Here is an 8,907-nt window from a genome sequence, read left to right on the forward strand (position 1 = left end):
AATGATTTGCCTTAACTTAGTTATGAGGAACATGCCACATCTTATACCTCAAATGCCTCGAATGTAATCAATGTCCTGATGCCCTAGATCAGGAGTTGGCAAACCACAGCCCACGGGCCAAAGCCAGCTCACCACCTGCTGCTGTATTGTCTTCAAGAATGCATTTTACACTCTTTAACGGTTGAGAAAAAGTTTTAAGAATATTTTCTGTTACTGAAAATGATATGAAATGCAAATGTCAGTGTCACCTGGCCACACCCATTTGTCTCTATATTTTTGCGACAGAGACTGGCCCTCAGAACTGAAAATATTTATTATCTGGTCCTTTACAGAAAAAGTTTGCAGAGCCCTGCTCTCGTGTCAAAGGAGGAAATGGTGTTGCCAAAGGGGAAACTGAGACCCAGAGGGGTGAGATGAGTTTTCCAAGGCCCCATGTTTCTGAGGGACTCCTCCTTTGCTGAATTATCTGAACAATGTTTCTGATGCTTTACAGGAAACAGAAGTCAGACTGCTGGGGACTTCCCTGGTGGTCCAGCGGGTAAGACTCCGCGCTCCCAATGCAGGGGTCCCAGGTTTGATCCCTGGTCGGGAACTAGATCCCGCACGTATGCCGCAACTAAGAGTCTGCATGCCGCAACTAAAGGATCCTGCGTTCTGCAACGAAGATCTGGCGTGCTGCAACTAAGATCCGGCGCAGCCTAAATAAATAAACAAATATTAAAAAAGAAAGGAAGGGGCTTCCCTGGTGGTGCAGTGGTTAAGAATCCGCCTGCCAACGCAGGAGACACGGGTTCGAGCCCTGGTCTGGGAGGATCCCCCATGCTGTGGAGCAGCTAAGCCCGTGCGCCACAACTACTGAGCCTGTGCTCTAGGGGCTGCGAGCCACAACTACTGAGCCCGCGTGCCACAACTACTGAAGCCCGCGCGCCTGAAGCCCGTGCTCTGCAACAAGAGAAGCCACTGCTATGAGAAGCCCGCGCACCACAACAAAGTGTAGCCCCCGCTCAGCGCAACTAGAGAAAGCCTGCGTGCAGCAACAAAGACCCAACGCAGCCAAAAATAAAAATAAATAAATTTATAAAAAAAAAAAAAGGAAGGAAGGAAGAAAGAAATCAGACTGATGAAGAAACACCTTCATAAACTGAAGGTCACCTGAGGTACCGACCTTGAGAGAGAAATCTGCACCCAACCATCTGATCTTGCCAAGCCCCGGAGATTTTTAATTGCCCCTGTAAAAAAAGAAAAAATAAAGTCATCGCTCACTCTAGAAACCTTGAGTTTGGGACTTTGATCAGAGTGATTACAACATCCCATCAAAACTCCATTTGACTTCATCCCTTCCGCAGACATTTATGGGCACAGTCAGAAGCTGATGGCAAACTGGAGGCAGAAAAGCAAGTTTCCGGGGGCTGGGGAGCGACGGCTAATGGGAACGGGGTTTCTTTTGGGGGTGATGGAATGTTCTGGAACTAGATAGCGGTGAGGGTTGCACAACACAGTGAATATACTAAAAACCACTGATTCGTACACTGTATTTTATTTTTTTATAATTTTTTTGGCCTCACCACGCAGCATGCAGGATCTTAGTTCCCCAGCCAGGGATCGAACCCGTGTCCCCTGCAGTGGAAGCACGGAGTCTTTACCACTGGACTGCCAGGGAAGTCCCCATACACTTTAAAAGGGTGGATTTTGCATTACATACATGATGCCTCAATTTAAAAAAATAATAATAAATTTTAAAAGACAATGCTTATCTGTTTCTTACTAAATAATAGTGCTATGAAATAAATAAATAAAGGGAAGGCAAAAAGTAAATTTCACCTATTAAACACCCCTGCCCCAAGTCAAACTCCTTTTCCACATTCCTCCTAATTCTTATTCATCTGCATGGACCCTTTTTGCACAGCTGTAAAATAGATATCATCTTGCCCATCCATTGGTCAGGACATGATACAACATCATTAAAAAAGAAAAACAACTCTAGGGGCGGGGATAGGAGGGGCAAGAAATGGGTGAAAGGTGTCAAAAGGTTCAAACTTCCAATTATAAAATGAGTCCTGAGGACATAATGTACAGCATGGTGACTATAGGTAATAGTACCGTGTTGTATATTTGAAGGTTGCAAAGAGAGGAGGTTTTTTTTTTTTTTTTTTTTTTTAAAAGAGTAAGGAAGATTTTACTCAAGACTGTTGCAACAGGAGTATTGTAATAGGGAGAGAGATTAGGCTCAACTCTGATTACAGCAAGGTCAGGTGGGGATTTATAGCCAAGGAGCAGGGTGAAGGGGCCAGTGGATGGGAAATTGCTAAGAGGAGACACCAAGCGTAGGGAGACTTGCTAAACTGACCTAGCAAAATTCTTTTTTTTTTTTTTTGACACTTCTCATAAGGTATCACTTATAGAGGGAATGTAAAAACCGTTACACTGGAACTGAATAACAAAACAGAATACAGTCACACATGCAGAAAACACACTATGGCTGCTTAACGGGAAAGGTGAGGTGGGGTGATACATAAAACAAGGGTTTCAAATTAGCTCAGATACCGTTCCATAAACCCAATATGTAATACACAAGACCTACTCCTTGCTCAGAGAACTGGACTCAACACGCCCTATTCACCGCACAAGAATATATCTGACTAGTAATAATCTTTTTTTTTTTTTTTTTTTATACCTAGGAAACTTTATTTTTAATATACTTGTTAAATTAATAGGTAAAAAAAAGTCAGTGGAGAGTTTTGAGTATTAAAAACTCAACATGGACTTTGTTAATGCAACTTCTGTTGCCAGAGAGGAGGTCTTAAAAGTTCTCATCACAAGAAAAAAAAAGGTGTTTGTTAACTATGTGTGGTGACGGATGTTAACTAGTCTTGTTGTGGTGATCGTTTCTCAATATATACATAAGCCAAATCATTAGGTCATACACCTGAAACTAATATAATGTTACATGTCAATTATATCTCAAGAAAAATAATCAAATAATAAAAGGAGGTAAAAAGGAAGGAAGGAGGGAAGGAAGGGGAAAGAAAGAAAGAAAGAAAGAAAGAAAGAAAGAAAGAAAGAAAGAAAGAAAGAAAGAAAGAAAGAAAGAAAGAAAGGAAGGAAGAAAGAAAGAAAGAAAGAAGGGAAAGAAAAAAGAAAAAAAGAAAGGAAGGGAGAAAGAAAGAAAGAAGAAAGAAAGAAAGAAAGGAAGGAAGGAAAGAAAAGAGAAAGAAAGAAAAGAAAGGAAGAAAGAAGGAAGAAAGAAAGAAGGAAAGAAAGAAAGAAAGAGATGGGAATTCCCTGGCAGTCCAGTGGTTAGGACTCTGCACTTTCACTGCCCAGGTCTGAGGTTCCATCCCTGGCTGGGGAACAAAGATCCCTCAAGCCACGGTGGTGCGGCCACCAAGAAAACGAAATGAAAAACAAACCAAAAAAACAAGCAAAAAACACACAAAAAACCCTCTAGGGATGGCATCACAGAGATGGGCCCTCTGTGCTTTTGTCCACTTATTTGCTACTTCCTGAGTTTTTGCTCAACCCCATATGCCTTTCTCTCTCTGAACAGCTAAGTATCTGGATCGAAGCTGATGCAGGGAATGATCACAGACATTTCTGTTGAAGTAATTAGTGAATATCCATATCCCCTGGGGTAGGTCTTTCTGGCCGGCAGGGAGTAGACACTCAATAAATGTTAGTTGAATGAATGCACACGGTTTTGGTGGAGGACTATCTCAGCTCCCCAATGTGTAAAAGTAGTGGTGTGCTGGTCTGTGTTTAACAACCGGCTCTCTTGGAAGGGAATTTAGATATCTCTGTATATCTAATATATATTATACATGTGTAACATACATGCATTGCAGACATCTCTATATGTTGAATATACATTACACGTGTATAATATACATGCATTGCAGACATCTCTATATGTCAAATATACATTACATGTGTATAATATACATGCATTATATAATATATATATTTATTATTATTATTATTAATTTTATATTTTTTGGCTGCCTTGGGTCTTCGTTGCTGCACGTGGGCTTTCTCTAGTTGCGGCGAGCGGGGGCTACTCTTCGTTATGGTGCATGGGCTTCTCATTGTGGTGGCTTCTCTTGTTGCAGAGCACGGGCTCTAGGCGTGCGGGCTTTAGTAGCTGTGGCATGTGGGCTCAGGAGTTGTGGCTCATGGGCTCTAGAGTGCAGACTCAGTAGTTGTGGTGCACGGGCTTAGGTGCTCCACGGCATGTGGGAGCTTCCCAGACCAGGGCTCAGACCCGTGTCCCCTGCATTGGCAGGTGGATTCCCAACCACTGCACCACCAGGGAAGTCCCTAATATATATTTTTAAATGTTAACGATATAAAGGAGGTGCAGGACACAATTTACAGATAATAATCACATATACAATATCGTATTATAAGTTCTCTATAGCCACTTGAATCTCAGAATAGGTTTTGGTTGATTTTTGCCAAACTCTTGTATCCATAGCCAACCTCTGGTGGCAAATAATGGAACAAGTGTAGTTCTGACATGAACGTTGGCAATATTTTTCATTTATGTTAATAAGTAACATGAAAGTGAAGATGTATGTTGGAATTTCACTTGTTCATCAATAATGTGAATGTTTTCTTTGGTGAATCATATAACGGTTTTTGAATACTGGAAAATATCTTTCCATTTCTGTGTGTGTGTGTGTGCTAGTCACAACCTAACAATGGTAGACACACACATTTTGACATTTAATCTGCATTATTAACTTTTCTCCACCACTTTTTAAAGCCTAAACCAGGAGTTGGCATGCTATGATCTTCTGCCTGTTTATGTAAATAAAGTTTTATTGGCACGTGGCCATGCCCATTTGGTTAGTGTGGTCTGTGGCTGCTCTCTCCGCCGTACAGACATGCAATAGAGATGTAGGGCCCACAAAGCAGAAAATATTGACTGATCCTTTACCAAAATATTTTCTGACTCATTCTGTGCAATCAAAAACACAATAAATCAAGCCCTCATTTGTATCATTTGCCAATTTCCAGGGTGTAAATACTCTCACTAGGGACCATTTCAATCTACCAATGTGATGTCAATGACACAAAGTTAAAAAGATACAGAAAGTACCTCCCCATCATATTTCCACCAAACAGATACAATAACAAAAACAATGAAAACAGGTGAAAATCAAAGCAAATTAAAAAGCATATGTAATAGCAAAATATAATTAGGATGTGATGTTTTGAGTATAAATACTTTTTACCTTTAAAAAAAACTGAGGTGATGGGGACTTCCCTGGTGGCGCAGTGGTTAAGAATCTGCCTGCCAATGCAGGGGACACAGGTTTGAGCCCTGGTCCGGGAAGATCCCACATGCCACGGAGCAACTAAGCCCGTGCACCACAACTACTGAGTCTGCACTCTAGAGCCCATGAGCCACAACTCCTGAGCCCACATGCCACAGCTACTGAAGCCCACGCGCCTAGAGCCCATGCTCCGCAACAAGGGAAGCCACCACAATGAGAAGCCTGCGCACTGCAACGAAGAGTAGCCCCCGCTCACCACAACTATAGAAAGCCCGCACACAGCAACAAAGACCCAATGCAGCCAAAATTAAATAAAATCTAAAAAAAAAAAAAAAAAAATGGTGTCGTAAAAAGTCTTCTGTAACTTTCTGTTTCTAAGACTTTTTACGTTGTTGTTGTCATTTGTGAGTTTACTGCTCCCTAATATTTCTTTGGGGACTATACTGGAACATATTTTTCCATTTTTCCATCAATGGATATTCGTGTTGTTTCCAGATTTTTGCCACAGAGAACATTAGTGTATGTGTCTCCTGGTTATACAAGGGCATATGCCTAGGGGTAGAATTGCTGGGTCGTAGGTAGTCTAGATAGAGCTCAACTGCAGTATGCAAAGGGGTCAGGTCAGCCGTTCTTCAGTTAATCCATTGCCCAGGTGAGAGAGATAAAGTTCAGGGTGCATTCCGAGATAGGCAGAGTGTACACATGTGATATTAATGCTAAATTGTTCCTGAGTGAGATAAACGTCACTTTGGATTGAATCTATCAACAAAGCTATTAGAAATTAATTTCCATGGGGAGGGGGAGATTTCAGAGAGATCCAAGTCTCTGGGACCAGGGAACAGATGTATCAAGAAAGATGTGATTGGAACCAAGGATAAGCAGAGAGATAGGTAACAGGGTGAGGTTACAGAGCAAATGTACTCGTGGTCAAGATAGAGAAGGGGGTGGAGGGCAAGTCTGCTGTAATCGCAACAATAAAGCTCATGTTCTATAACAAGGGCTGAGCATTAGGTGATTAGCAGGAAGTTCGCCTCCCAAGGACAGGAGCACCCATTTCATTAATTCAAGTAGCATATATTCGGAGGGTTCCACTATCCAAGGAGCTGGACTGTTAGAGGAAGAGACAAATCCAACATCTTCCTTGCCTTCAAAATGTTCATAACTAGAAGGGAAGATAGAATAAGAGAGCAGGGAAGGGAATCAGAATGCAGCAAGAGCCATACGCCAGAAACAAGCAGGGTGTATTGGGAATTCCAAGAAATAAGGAACTGAAAGGAACAGGGAGAATCAGATTTAATGTACGCTGAGCCCCCAACTAGGAATTGAGGAGAAAATTCTGCTCATTAGAAAAGATTTGATCCCTTGATCCTCCTCAAGAACTAATTTAACTCAGCCATTAAAAAAAAAAAAAGAATGAAATAATGCCATTTACAGCAACATGGATGGACCTAGAGATTATTATACTAAGTCAGACAAAGACAAATATCATATGTCACATATATGTGAAATCTAAGAATAATGATACAATGACCTCTTTACAAAACAGAAACAGGCTCACAGACATAGAAAACAAACTTATGGTTACCAAAGGGGAAGGGGGGGAGATAAATTAGGAATTTGGGATTGACAGATACACACCACTATACATAAAATAAACAACAAGGACCTATTGTAGAGTACAGGGACCTATATTCAATATTGTTTAATAACCTATAATGGAAAAGAATCTGAAAAAATATATATTATAATATATACATAACTGAATCACTTTGTTGTACACCTGAAACATTGTAAATTGATTATACTTCAATTTAAAAAAAAAGAACTAATTGATTGGTCTACATGAAGGGCAGTCCCCCAAACACACACGATGGAATATCATACATACAGCAAGGAAAAAACCAAATTACTGTTACATGCAATCACATGGATGAATGGCCAAAATATTTTGCTGAGCAAAAGAAGTTAGGCACAAGAGTACATACTGTACAATTCCATTTCCACGAAGCTCTAGAACATGCAAAACTAATCTCTGGGGATAGAAATCAGAATCTAAGGTGCCTGTAGGGGAGTAGGGGGCTGCAGCCAGCTTGTCTTGGCTCATAGGTGCCTATTGTTACCATCCTTTCCAACTTCATGGTAGATGGAAATAAGTCTCGGTGGGAATATATACACCACAGAAAAGGACAAGTACTACAGATTACAAAGCAGCCTCCCTCTCTCTCTCTCTCTCTCTCTCTCTCAATCTCTCGTTTCACAAGCCCATCGTTAAACATTTACCAGCACACCACTGCTGCTTGGGGCAAGGGGGATTAACTGAATAGGACACCGAGAAAACTTTCTGGAGTGATGGAAACGTTCTGCATCTTGTTTCCGGGAATGGTTTCATGGGTGTATACAGTTATAAAAGATTAAGGAACTGAACATTCAAGAACTGTGCGTTTATTACATGTAAGTTACAGCTCAATAAAAAAGACTATACGTATATATTGCCTAAAATAAAATAAAATCATAGAGAAATCATTTTGCAGAACAGAAAGACATTGGAAACGCCCAGATCTGGGAAAGGTCATGGCATTATTTGAGGCTAGATGAGCATTCTTCTGAATTTTGGATGAGCGACTGGGAGCGGTGAGAGGCAAAACAAACACGGCTCAGATTGTAAAAGTGGAGGGGCAGGCAGTGTCTGGGAGCAGTTTTCATCAGGGGAGAGCTATGGTTACATCTTTGCATTTTTAGACCATTGTCACATTTTGCAATTATGTATATTTAGATTATGTAGCTATTTTTTAAAACATTGTATCTCTCAGTGCCCAGCGCGGGTCTAGCACCTAAAAGGCTTGCAAATTAACTGTTAAAAGAATGACTGCAGGGCTGCTGGACAGGAAGTGGACAGGGCTGAGCCAGGGGGACCAGGGGACCTGGGCTGGACCTAGAAGAGGTGGACTGAACCTTCCTCTCTCTGTTTCTTCCCACGTGAGGATGCACCCTACCATGAAATGCACACAGGTGCTCATAGATGTGAGCCAAAAAAAGCAATGTGGTGAGTTTTTCATGAAGCCAACATTTTCCCATTTAAATGGCTGTGCCTTTATTCTGCGCCATATACTGCCTCCTTTTTTTTTTTTTTAGTTTGTGTTAAAAATGACCTTTCTCATAAAATGGTGTAGCCGCTGTAGAAAACAGTATGATCCCTCAAAATTAAACATAGAAACACCATATGATCCAGCAATTCCGCTTCTAAGTAGATATCCAAAAGAATTGCAAGCAGGGATATGAACAGATATTGGTACACCCATATTCAAAGCAGCACTATTCATCACAGCCAAAAGGTGGAAACACCCAAATGTCCATCACTGGGTAAACGGATAAACAAAACATGGTCCAACCATACAGAGGAATATTATTCAGCCTTAAAAAGGAAGGAAATTCTGACACACGCCACAACATGGATGAACCTTGAGGACACTATGTTGAGTGAAATAAGACAGTCACAAAAGGACAAATATTGTATGATTCCACTTTATGGAATCATATGTATGACTGTATGATTACAATCATATGTATGTATTTATTGTATGATTTCCAATTCATAGAGGCAGAAAGTAGTGGTAGCCTGGGGGAGTAGAAT

The sequence above is a fragment of the Balaenoptera musculus genome, chromosome 3, assembly GCF_009873245.2.
Source record: "Balaenoptera musculus isolate JJ_BM4_2016_0621 chromosome 3, mBalMus1.pri.v3, whole genome shotgun sequence".
NCBI classification, from domain to species: Eukaryota; Metazoa; Chordata; class Mammalia; order Artiodactyla; family Balaenopteridae; genus Balaenoptera; species Balaenoptera musculus.